The sequence below is a fragment of the Colobus angolensis genome, unplaced genomic scaffold, assembly GCF_000951035.1.
Source record: "Colobus angolensis palliatus isolate OR3802 unplaced genomic scaffold, Cang.pa_1.0 Scaffold97, whole genome shotgun sequence".
In the NCBI taxonomy this organism is placed as follows: Eukaryota; Metazoa; Chordata; class Mammalia; order Primates; family Cercopithecidae; genus Colobus; species Colobus angolensis.
This window is the reverse complement of record NW_012123709.1, coordinates 8,680,092-8,692,885: the sequence shown is the minus strand read 5'-3', so window position 1 is coordinate 8,692,885 and position 12,794 is coordinate 8,680,092. Positions and strand designations below refer to the sequence as shown.

The following is a 12,794-nucleotide window of genomic DNA, read 5'->3' as shown; positions in this document are numbered from 1 at the left end:
TGAGCTCTTTGGGTCTCTCTTTGCACATGTGTATAATAGAGGTGGTATTATTGTTTGACTTCCATTTGTTGAGGTTTAAATGAGATTTGTTATTGTTTTATGTTAATCTCTAGTACATGGCCTGCTGTAAACACCCAGGACACCAGGATATGGTCATTGCTGTTCGATTTTCCTCATCCCCAGTCTCATGGGGAAGCCAGGACAATGAGAACAGCCACTTGTCATCAGGAGTCACTGAAAGGGCCCCAGGGTGAGATGGTGGGGAGATAAAAACCATGAGAGAAGTTGGCACAAAGGAGTTATGGGATAAAGGGTTCAAGACAGGCAGAAAAGAAAATGTTGCCAGTTGATGGGGAAGAACGGAAGTCAGAGGGCTTAGACACTGAGGGACAGAACATCTCCACGTGCACTCTCATCTCTTGTAGTCAGCAACAGGTATCGACGGAGAGGGCCCTACGTCATCTGCACCCCTCAAGGATCTGGAGGTAAGAGGCTCTGGGCGGAGGTGCAGTGACCCTGCAGGCCAGCCCTCCAACCTCCTCCCACAGCGGGGACTGGGTGCCCTCTGCCAGCTGAGATAGCCCACCACACCCCAGCCCTAATGATTGTTCTCTCTACCTCTCCCCCACTCCTCCGCCACCTCCTCTTCTCTACATGCACCTCAGAGTCTGTGCCAAGAACTACCAGCAGCCCTGGACTCGAGGTCCGTCAAAATCAGTCAACTGAAGAAGACCATCAAATCCTTGGTAAGAGTCCAGTGGGGTCCCCTGATTCCACACTGCCAATCCCAGGCTCCAGTTTCCCCTTGGGGCCCTGAAGAAAGGGACTGGGGGCCCCTGGTGCCAAGCACTAATATGGACCTGGGGCGCCCAGACCTCACTTGGAGGGACCCCAGAGCATGCAGCGTGGCTGTTCTTTTGCTGCCCTCTTTGCCGACTCTCTCCTCTCCAGACACCCCTGCTCGAGTCCTTGCTACACACGCCCTGGGGTTGTGGCCTCTCGGGGAAGTGCGAGCCTGACTGCTTGTCAGGGGCCCCGTATTTTTGCCGTGACTCAGTCCCTAATTTGCTCTTTGATTCTGGACAAGTCGCTTCTCCTTTTTGGGTTCGTGTTTCCAGAGGAGGTAGTGAGTATCAAAGGTCTCTGTTAGCTCTGAGAGTCCCAGATTTAAAGGCCGCCTAGAATGGAAACCTCAGGGCCAAGGGCTCCTGACTGTCCTTTTCTTGCCTATATCTGCTGTGAAGAACCGTACCTGGCCCATAGGTGCTCAGTGAATGTTTATTGAATGAACACACTTTTCTAAATGACAAGCCGGTGGAAGAGTGGGCCTTTCTCAAACTCCATATCTAGAGGTTTATGTTACTGTCCTCTCAAGAGATTCCAGATTCAGACTTTGAGTTCTGTGGCTGTGGGCGGAAACCAACAAAGACTCAAATCCTCTGTCCTTGGGAGCTTGAGGAGAGTTGACCAGATCGTGTTCCCCTTGGGTCTGAGAACTTTACCTTTAAAATCCATTCCTGGCCCCTGCCTACTGCTTCCTGGCCTGGGGAATAGAGTTGAGGGAGCCACCCTCCGTCACCTTAATTTGACTCTCCCCACAGAAACAACAGAAGAAACACGTGGAACATCAGCTGGAAGAAGTAACGTGATTTCTTTGTTTACTCACAACATGAGTGCTGGGTTTGGGGGACACTCAGATGTAGAGGCCCCAGTCTCATCTCGTCCACTCCCAGCTTGGGGAAGAAGGGTCACCCTCCAGATTCCACCCCATCCCCACAGGGTCCCTGATACCCTGGTCCCATGGGTGGGCCTGTCCTGGGGCAGTGGTGCCATTCTGGGGACATATCTCTTGCTGTGCCGTCTCTGCCTCCCCTGGTAAGAGCTCTGTCTTCCTCTTCCTATAGGAAAAGAAAGCAAACATCGAGAAACAGAAAACTGAAAGGGAGCTAGAGGTGAGTGGAGGGTGTGAAGTTTTCTCCTGTCCCGGAGAATGTTTCTTTCCTTCTCTTTCAGCACTTGCTTGGCTTTTCTCCCAAAGGTTCAAATCCAGAGACTGAACATGCAGAAAGGGAAACTAAGTCCGGATCTTTATCACACGAAACGCTCTCTCAGATACTTTGAAGGTGGGAATCTGGGCACCCTGTCATCCTTCAACCTGGCACTTTGACAGGTCTTTAGGGGGAGTCCTTTGGGCCCCATCTCAACTCGCTCATTACAGAGGAGTCCAAGGATCTGGTCAGCTGTCTGCAACGTTCATTGCAACATACAGGAGAGTTAGAGCAGGCTCTGTCTGCTGTCACCGCCACACAGAAGAAGAAGGCGAACCAGGTGAGTCCAACCACCTGCCCCATCCCCTGGGAGCCCGGCTTCGCAGATGGAGGAATGAGCCTAAAGGTCCCTTCTGCAGGATGGAGTGGCCTGCCCAGGAGGCAGCATGGCCATGTCTCGCTGCTTTTGTGGGTGGTTGTTAGAGGCAGCCTGGGGCTGAGTCAGCTGCTGTAGTTGAATTGGGGAGCACAGTGGGGAAGGAGCACTGGACACAGAGCTTGGAGGCCAAGCGCCTGCCCTGCCCTTACCTGGCCATGCTCTTGGCCAAGTCCTAGGTGGAGTATTGGGTACTTGTTCTGTGAAGGTCCAGAAGAGTACCTTTAGTATGTTACCATTTCTGTAGAGACAGGAAACGTGTGCATGTGTGTGTGTGTATGTGTGTGTGTGTGTACTTATTATCATAGTATACATAAAACATGTCTGCAACGGTTCATAAAAAAACTCGGGAGAGAGCAACAAGGTGGCTGGGAGATACTTCCCTTCTGTACCTTCTGAGTTTTGCACTATGCAAAGGTATCATTTCAAAAACTGAATGAAAGATTAATTTTCCCCTTCCTATCTGTACCCCCAACCCCAGCAAGAAAAATGGGCTTAGAGAATCAGACCTGGGTGTTCAAATCCCAGCTCTGCCTAAGTGATGTTAGGCAGACACTTAACCTCAAATACTCCATATTTTCTTATCTACACAATAGAGGGAATCATAGTAACTGTCTCCTGTGGTGGTTGCGAGGATTAAATGGGATTGCTAGCATGGTACCTGGTGAAGCACTGCATAAAGGTTCAGACAGTGGTAATAATAACAGTAATAACAATAGCAATATTATCTGATCTCCCTGGGCCTCTGTTAGCCAGCTGTAAATTCGATCTCTTTCCCTGTCCCTTCCAACTTTACTGAGTTCTTTTAAAAACCAGACCATGGGCTTGGAAGTGCATTGATCTTTACTGACCGAGTTGTATATTGAGCCTAGCCCTAGCCCTTTAAGGGGCGCTGTGTGGAATGGCTGAGGCTCCCCAGATGGAAACTGCTCACTCTTCACCATCCAGTTCTCAAGCCGCAGTCAAGCACTTACTGAGTGGCAGTTAGAGCAGTCCATACAGGAGAAGGCACGGCTGAGAGAACGCCTGACACGGGTGAGGTTTTGCAGAGGGAGGCATGTGGAAGGAAGATGATGCCAAGTGGCCAGGAGCAGGTGAGGACCAGTGACAGCCCTTCCTAACTTCTGTGCCCATTCTTGCAGATGAGGGAGTCGCTTAAACAAGCCCAGCTAGAGAGAGATGAATATGCTCAACATCTAAAAGGAGAGAGGGCCCGGTGGCAGCAGAGGATGAGGAAAATGTGGCAGGAGGTGAGGTCTGACCCTTCAGCCCCCCATCTTAGATGGGTCACTGGATCTTTCTGGGCATCTGTAACATGGGAATAGTACAGCCAGAGGTGGTCATGGGTCTGGGCTTTGTGGAGGTGGGGACAGAGAGGGAGACGGCAGCCACCAGCCCCCAGCCCCTCTCTCCAGGGCCCTTTATCCCTGTGCTTTGGGCAGGTTTGCATGTTGAAGAAGGAGAAGAAGCATGATATGCGTCGGATAGAGAACCTGGAGAGGCGCTTGTCCACACTCAAAAACCAGATGGGTAAGATGGGGCTGGTGTGACCTGGGAGCAGGCCTGGCATCAGAGGGCTGTGGGGGGGGCTTAGAATGCCCCAGGGAGGTGAGTGGATGGAAGGGCTTTGAGGCAGAGGGAAGGAGGTCTGTGCCGGGAGACGGCAAATCTTGTCATCTCCATGAGCCTCAGTGTCCCCATCAGCACAGAGGGCCCATTGTCAGCCACCCACAGTGCTCTCCATCTGAAACTTGTTGGAAGATTGGCTACCACCCGGGTGCAAGGAATCATTATCAGTGAGGCCAAGTGTGGGGAGCCTGAGAGGAGCTGTGCACCAAGAGGAGGGTGTTTTTTTTTTTTTTTTTGGTTTTTGAGAATCCAGAGGCCCTTGTTGTCTGCTTCCTTTCTCAAGCTGAACCCCTGCCCCCGGAGCCCCCAGCAGTGCCCTCTGAGGTGGAGCTGCAGCACCTGAGGAAGGAACTAGAGAGAGTGTCAGCAGAGCTCCAGGTCCAGGTGGAGAACAATCAACGTGTAAGTCTCCTAAACCGGGGGCAAAAGGAGAGGCTTCGGGAGCAGGAGGAGAGGCTTCAGCAGCTGGCCGAGCCACAGAGTGACTTTGAGGAGCTGGTGCGTTGCCCCACCTGGACAGCCTGCCCTCCTCCCTGGCCCTCCAAGCCTTTGTTTCCCCGCCTGTAAAACGGGGCAGTGTAGCCCTCATGTGAAATGTTACTTCTAAAGCCACCTGTGAGCCAGAGCCCTGCTCTGGTGGCTGTGGGAGAGAAGGGATGATTTTTCTAACCTGCCTCTACCCTTCCTGGTGCCGTGGGAGGCAGACACCAAGTTGTGGGGTCTCCAGCTGCAGTGGGTGGCTGCTGATTGCTTCTCTCTGTCCAGAACAATGAGAACAAGAGCGCACTGCAGTTGGAGCAGCAAGTAAAGGAGTGGCAGGAGAAGCTGGACAAGGTGAGGGAGACGGTAACCTCTGCCCCATCCAAGAAGGGCGGGGAGGCGGGCACCAGCCTCTGGGGAGGGGTGTGCCAGGCCAGAGACAGCTCCAGCCTGGGGGCAGGTGACACCAGCCACTTTATGGACCACCTGGAGGAGAAGGTGAACCTGAGGGAGCAGGTGGAGAAAAAGGAACTTTGATTCATCCAGTACTGGAGAGAGAGATGCCATCAGTGAGTGGGAGGCCAGGGCACGGCAGGGGGAGCTGCAGGGCCCTAGGAGGGGCCCCAGCATCTGAGCCCTGTTCTCCTGCAGGAAAGTTCATCACCTTATAACAGAGCCAGGGGCAGTGCCAAAGATGCGGCAATGGGAAGAGGACATCATCAGGCTGGCCCAGGACAGGGAGGAGATGAAGGTAGGGTGTGCAACATCTCTGTGGGGGTGGGCGTGGGCGTGAGGGTGGGCGCCGGCAGTGGCGTGACAGCTGAGCACCCCTCCGTCCAGGTGAAGCTGCTGGCGCTGCAGGAGATGCTGTTACAGCTTGTGGCGACTACAACAAGGAGAACCACAAATTCCTGGCCACTTCCCAGAACCCTGCTGATGAGCCCGGTCCAGGAGCCCCAGTCCCCCAGGAGCTTGGGGCCGCCTACAAGCCTGGTGGTGAGTAGAGCCCTCAGGCGGGGCAGGCAGGCAGAAGCAGGGCATGCTGGCGCTGCACTCAGATCCCCACCTCCAACTCTCCAAAGATCTTTGTGAGATGAGCCTGACCGACAGCGTGGAGCCTGCGCAAGGAGAGGCCTGGGAGGGTTCTCCCCACGACAACCATACTGCACAGCCAGTCTGCACAGGAACACCAGGAGCACCCAGGCTTGGGCAGCAACCGCTCTGTACCATTCTTTTGCTGGGCTTGGCTGCAGAGAAGAAAGAGATAAACATCGCCATCATCAAAGAGCTGGTCAAGAAACTTTTTCAAAAGAAACAAACTTATGGGGTTAATCTCCTACACAATTCATTTACTTCATTTGCATGTTAGAGCTACTCATGATTATTTGTGTTTCTAATTTATATTTTATTTGTAAGAAGTTAAAGAGAGTGGGTCTCTGTGGCTTTCATTGAGGTTCACTCTGGCATCCTTTAGCATTTTTCTTTTTTAATTTCATAATTGTAGGTCATTAGCATGCATATCGAGTTTGCCGTTACGTGGTGGGAGTTCAAACACACAAAGACCCACTGTTTGCACAAAGCTATTCTCACTGGTTTGGCATAGGCTGCCATGCTTTTTAAATGTTATTACAGCATGTATGTTCATTACAGAATTCAAATAAAATTTCCTTATATTGTGCTATTGTTTGATCTAATCTTAATCACAGTAAGGTCTTCATTCGCTCAATATGTGGTTTACCCCCAAGTGTGCACTGTTGATTACTTTGTAATATGCCACCGTGAGTACTGACATTAGAGTTGTTTAAAGGCCGAGAACTGGAAACAGACTTTCCCCCATTTTCTGTGTATTGGTAATGGGAGTAATAACGTTCTGGGGGAGCTTTTTAAATCTCACAGAAGAGGACAGTGGCCTGCTCCGGCAGGTATGTGCGGGACAGAGTGTGTTTCCTTTGTTCCGGTGCCAGGAATGAGCGCTGTACTATGGTAGTTCCCTTAGGATTTGTGTGTGCTCTGGGCTCATGAAGATATTGCATCACGAGCTGCAGCAGTTGTACTCTTCCGATGACCTAAAAAGGGATTATTTCTGAGGAATGAAAGGTTCGCATCGTTGACTGTGGATGTGGAAAACCTTTCCTAGCTTAGAGCATTTGTATCTATAATATATTTTAAAGTCAGAGTTCATGTTCCCTGTTTTAATTATGACTACATACATGTCCCAGTTCACACAAGGGCGCTGGCTGGCATTCTTCTTAATGTGTTTAGTAAAGATCATAAGAAATCCTTTAAGAGTTTAATGTCCCTGGAACAGGCATACAGGCTCTAGTCCAGAATGAATTAGAGTGAAGGAAAGCCGTGTGACACCTGGCGTTCCTCTCTGTTCATGGAGCTTCTTTGAGGCTTGAAGGTTGATTTTACCATCTAGACCTCTCTAGCTAATACCTATTCTTCAAACACCATAGTTACTCTGACATAGGAATTGACTTCTTTTCCTTGAATGGAAAACCCTTTAAAAAATAATAACATTATTATAAACGAATATGTGTGAGAGTACTTAGTTGAAACAAAGAGTTTTAGTAGACAGTATCATACTATCTTTGAAAATCAAGGGGAAGTTTATGCAACTTAAAATGTTTACAAACTGCAGTGCAATCTACTGTTTGTGAATGTCAGTGTATTATCAGGAAACATGTCTATACAATCACAGAGTAATATTTCCTCACAAACTTCTTTATGAAGAGTGAAATATGTTTTTGTACCTGTCGGTTTCAGTTAGGGATATATTTTGTGCAATATTTATGTGATTGTGCCTATGCACGATGAATGAATGAATTTCAGTCACACATTGCCTAAATCGTAACTTGATGATGCTCAGGAAAGACTCAACAGTTAAAACTTCATGAAGTTCTAATGTCTGTGTTCAAAACACATCACATTATTAGCATGTAGAGAGATATGTATGTGTGCCCCTGGGGTGGGGATTTCTAGTTACTAGACCATCTCCAGTTTTAGCATTTGGCATCTTCACGATACTTTTATAAATATGTTATTAACAGAAGAGCAAAATACGATTTTACGATGGAATAACTGATTTGCCTGCATTCACTGAAAAAGTGCTAATATTGGGTCCTTATGACTTCAACTGACTCTTTCAAATTGTATAAATGTATCAATATATCAGATAAACCCAGTTTCAGAATGATAAAGAAAAATGTTAGACCACATAATGCGGCTAATTAATAGTGGTATGATTAATAGTGCTACTGTGTTTTTCCTTTCTGTTGGAGCACAAGAACATTCAATAGAATTTTCACTAAAAAGGATCTGTGAGTATATTAGTGGGAGTGGGAAGTGGAAGTGTCATCTATTTTTTAAAAGGTGGCAGATCCACAATATATGGTGAAAAATGGGGAGAAGGAAAAGCCAAAACAAATGAACTCATTTAAAAACATTATCTGCATTACCCTGGAAGTTATCAAAATTGTATATGCTATATCAATATATTTTTGGAACCATTTTATGGAAGTATTCTTGATAGAGTTTGAATGCATTTAATGTATGCTCCTTTTTTCACGTGTCCAAAGAGAAGTGCACTTTTTGCAATAGATCGATATTCTCTAAGCCTGCTTCCCACACCAACTAATATCAGATTCACTAGAGTTTATTAAGAATAGATTTCTAGCTCTTACTCCCAACCAAATTAATCAGTTTTTGGGAACTAACCCAGGTTTCTTCATTTTCAACCAGCATCTAAGATTTGGCTAGTAAGTTGTGAGAGTCAACAGATTTTACTTTTTTTTTGATATGATATAGATGTAGGCAGAAATACCTAAATAGGGTTATAATCACCCCAAATCTTTTTTTTCCAACTATCATAAATGACCGCAAAAATTTTGTTGCATGTGAAAAGATTAACTAATGAATGAATGAGTAACTTGGAATGTTAAAGAAAATGGACACTCATTCAGACATGTATGTAGAGGAAGTGCACTGCAGTAGAAGAATTTCTTTTCTAGATTAATGGTTGTAAATGTCCCCAATCAAATATTAGTTAATAAGGCAACATTGTCCTTTGAAAAATAATTTGAGAAATGACAATAATTTCATTTCTGCTACAAATTTTTACCTCTGATTGCTAAATGATCTAACAACTACCCATTGTTCTCCCTGTGCTTGTTTTCTAGTGTAAATTTGGTAGACTTAATTACAGGTGACAGTAGTAGCATTTTTGAGGAATGACAATCTTGTGCATTTTAATGCATAATTATGAAAACACTCTTGACAAATGAATTGATCACCTACACAAAATAGGCATAGGTGTAAATGCAGGTCAGTCAAATGGAAGATCAATCATGTGAAGCAATATTTTCCAACAGTTCTTTGGAGAGATATTCAGAGAAACAACAAGGAAAGTACATTTCAAATCATTTTGGAGATGCTATATCTTAAAACATACTAAGTACATTTTTGTTTGTTTTTAGCTGCAAGATTTCTTAAACAATGAACAGACCAATGTGCAGTGAATTTCTTGGAGGCAACTGTCTAGTTCACTGTTGAATGTATTTGGCAACAAGACATTTTTGTAGTTATCTTGTGGGACTAGGATAATGTGAGATGGATTCAGAAAATCTGAATTTAAGAGTATACAGCTCTGATGAACCACATTATCTATTACTTCTAGACGGTTTAAGATCTGTCTTTCTAGGAAAAAAAATGAATTTTAGATTTGTGTACTACATGTAGTATGGCCCATTATAAAAGTTTAAAAACCTTCCCTTATCCTCCTTTTTCCCAAAAGCATATATAATTCTTTTGCCTTGAGAATGAACAATGGTTTTTCATCACTTCGAACATGATTGAGTAACCTACAAAGACCCAAATACAGTGGGAAAGACAGAAGAGAGTGCCAGTTCATTGGTTATTGATTATAGCTCTGCTGATTTTGTGCCTTCCCATCTTGGTCATTTTTATGGGTTCTAACATATTCCATCTGTTGAGCACCTATCTCTCTGTGTCTTTGAACTGACATTGAACACGTGGTGGACTCTAATTAGTTCTTTTACAATTTCCTGGAGAATGCTCTTACCTGTTTATTTGAAATCTCATGGTCTCTTGACAGCTCTTGACCATCTACACTGTCATGCATAACTCAAAGATAGAGAAAACACAGTGGACATTTAGATCAACTAACTCACACTACAAAAGAGGAAATACAACATATTACTTCTTATCCACTCCTGCCCATGTGACTTTGCAATGTAATCATGATTCTTTGAAACCTCGCTGATTTCTACAGTCTCCAGACCTAAATTCTCCAAAGTGATACCTTCAAACTACTGCTTAGTACCTGGCCTGTCCCTGGAGGAGAGTGAGGTGCTCCCCAATCCCAGCCACTCACATAGAAACGTTTATGGGACTAGGACCAAGCTAAATTTCATGAGGCAACAAACTGTTTCTGAGCCAGTGCTAGCACTGCTTCACATCTCTGTATTCCAGAACTTAGCTCTGCAGCTGCTGCCTAGCACAGAGAAAGCCCTCAGTATCTTTGTGGTAGAGGAATAATCAGAAAATAGAGATAAATAAATTGAAAGCAACAGCTAGAGTAAATTATATAATCAGAGCTAATTTTCAACAATACAAACTGTATTTATTGAAGGACATGGTCTAAAATTTATTTTTTTAAGGTAGAAAAATGATTATCTTCTTTACTATATTTCCAAAAAGCATGATTAAGCCCTCATCAATTTCTGTGGCTGTGATATTTTAGACTCCAGATAATTAGTGGACAGTTTTGCACCTTTGATTTGATATTATACCATCAGTATTCAACAGTTATTTTAACCACTACTGAAATATTTTAAATCCACTGCCATTTAATCGTAGTGATTATCCTTTCTGCAGAAGTTTCCAGTGACAGAGAACTATCCTGTGTTTGGCAGCCAATGATGAATAGTGCTTTTTTGACACTAAGTTTTCAGGCTAACAAGTAAATGAGGATCCTTCACATTTTCTTTGCTTTGCCTTGCCAAGTGTCAAAACTGTAAGTCCTCTGGCTGACATTTGACTTGGTGAAACTATAACTGTCTCATTGGTTGTGGCTGTGTTAGAGAAAAATTATATATAATCAACTTTCAGCTCAGATGAATTTCTCAGCTATATTGCTTACTTTTGTTGGTCACAGAATTAACTGGAAAATGTATTTTCCTCTCTAATCTCCCTTAGAAAATAATAATTGAATTCATTTCCCACACATAAAAACTCTCATCTCCTGCTTTGTTTTTTTTTATAAAGAGAAACTTTAGCACAAAATACATATGGCCCAAAGATGTTTTGAAACATATACTGAATATACTCTACAAAATTTTAAATATATATGTGAAAAATTTTCATGAATATGTGACATAAAAGGTAAAATGAAAATTGACTTTTTGAAATATTCATCACTTTAGAAGTGGACATTAGGAAATAGTTCATTCGTTTTTTGATGCATATGCTAATGAGCCTTTAGGGAAGGTTATGGTGTGAAATCTATGATCCAGGGATTCAGATTTTCTCAGGGAATTATGTGCAATTAAAAAACAACATTTAATGGGTGTGGTATAACATTGTCTTAAGTGATTCTATTCCAAGGGGAGGAAATCATATTTTTCTAACATTGAAACTAACTAAGAGAAGTTTGGAGAGAATTCAGAAAATAGGAAAGCAATTTAGTTTCAGAGAAACTAAATTAATTGGTATTAATTGCTGTAATACCAGAATAGTAAACCTGGAGTTTCAAGTGTGTTATATATGATGACCAGGTCCTAAGACGTCATTTTTCTTACCTTTGGTAGGATAGAAAAAGACTATGATGGCTTGTTTGTTACGTTCTAGAATTCTTATTAGATAATTATGTAAGTTGTGTTATTTAACGCTTCCTACAAGTCAAAGAGATATTATTTTATCTCTTATTTTGCAGATTAGGGCACAATATTTGAATATTAAGTCATAATACCTAATGTTACAGTGCCAGGGAAGGGTTGAGCTTCAAGTCCAATCTGAATGCAGAGACAGTGTTCTTTCTATGAACTCTTCAATCATCTAGTCTGCCTAAGAGAACTCTCTTCACTGAATGAACTAATCCATTTGGTTACTGGAGTAAAGCTGGTATGATTTAATTTCTCAAAGACCTTAGCTTAACACAGGAACATAATAAATTAAAACAGAGTAAAAATCTTTTGAAATAACTATGATGTATCTCTCAGGATAATAAAAAAGGGAGGATCACTTCAAGGTCCAATAGTAGTAGATGGATGATTAAACAAATTATGCTCTGTCCATATACATGGTAGACAGATTTAAATCATTAGTTGTACAATATAAACTTTTAAATATGTCAACAGATGTTATAGTAAAACATTAAGGGAAAATACTTAATACCAATGAAGGGATCTCTTAACCTAATATTTAACACTTCATCACTTAATAGGATTTTGAAGAACACCTTCTTATTTCTTTGTTCTTTTTAATTTAGAATCACACAGATTCTATATATAGCATATATATATTGTATAGTATATATATATATATTTTTTATTTTATTTTGAGACGGAGTCTCGCTCTGTCACCCAGGCTGAAGTGCAGTGGCGCGATCTCGGCTCACTGCAAGCTCCGCTTCCCATTCACGCCATTCTCCTGCCTCAGCCTCCCGAGTAGCTGGGACTACAGGCGCCCACCATCATGCCAGGCTAATTTTTTTTGTATTTTTAGTAGAGACAGGGTTTCACCGTGTTAGCCAGGCTGTTCGTGATCTCTGACCTCGTGATCCTGGGGCCTCCGCCTCCCAAAGTGCTGGGATTACAGGCGGGAGCCACCGCTCCTGGCCTTTCCTAGGAAATGTTTTGTTTCCATCTCATTACTTATTGGTCTTTTCAGGTTTTGGAGCTCTTCATGGTTCATTCTTGCTAGATTGGATGTGTCTAGGAAAGTATCCATTTATTCTAGATTTTCTCATTTACTGGCTCCTACTAGCCTCTAATGATCCTTAGAATTTCTACAGTATAAATGATAATGTCCCCTTTTTCATCTCTGATTTTATTTAGTTTTTTTTTTTCTGTGTGTGTGTGTGTGTGTGTGTGTGTGTGCGTGTGCGGCTAAACATTAGCGGTTCGGCATATCTTTTCTAAAAACCGAAGTTTACATTTTGTTGATTTTTTTTTTTCATTTCAATTTCATTAATTTCTGCTCTTACCTTTACTCTTTCCTTTCTTCTATACTTATTTTGG

The 12,794-nt window shown here is 43.5% G+C and overlaps 2 pseudogenes across 1 annotated transcript; both read left to right on the top strand.

Annotated features, from left to right (window-relative positions):
- Positions 1–336: 336 nt before the first annotated feature.
- LOC105505022 lies at positions 337–5,801 on the top strand (annotated as a pseudogene). The gene is made up of 14 exons (XR_001000685.1): positions 337–413; positions 458–746; positions 1,602–1,640; positions 1,905–1,952; positions 2,039–2,123; positions 2,219–2,328; positions 3,373–3,459; positions 3,567–3,674; positions 3,867–3,954; positions 4,337–4,551; positions 4,819–5,102; positions 5,185–5,284; positions 5,374–5,529; positions 5,616–5,801. The product of XR_001000685.1 is annotated as a golgin subfamily A member 8A-like (transcript).
- A 585-nt stretch (positions 5,802–6,386) lies between these two features.
- LOC105505045 overlaps positions 6,387–12,794 on the top strand; it is an 8,165-nt pseudogene continuing 1,757 nt past the window's right edge.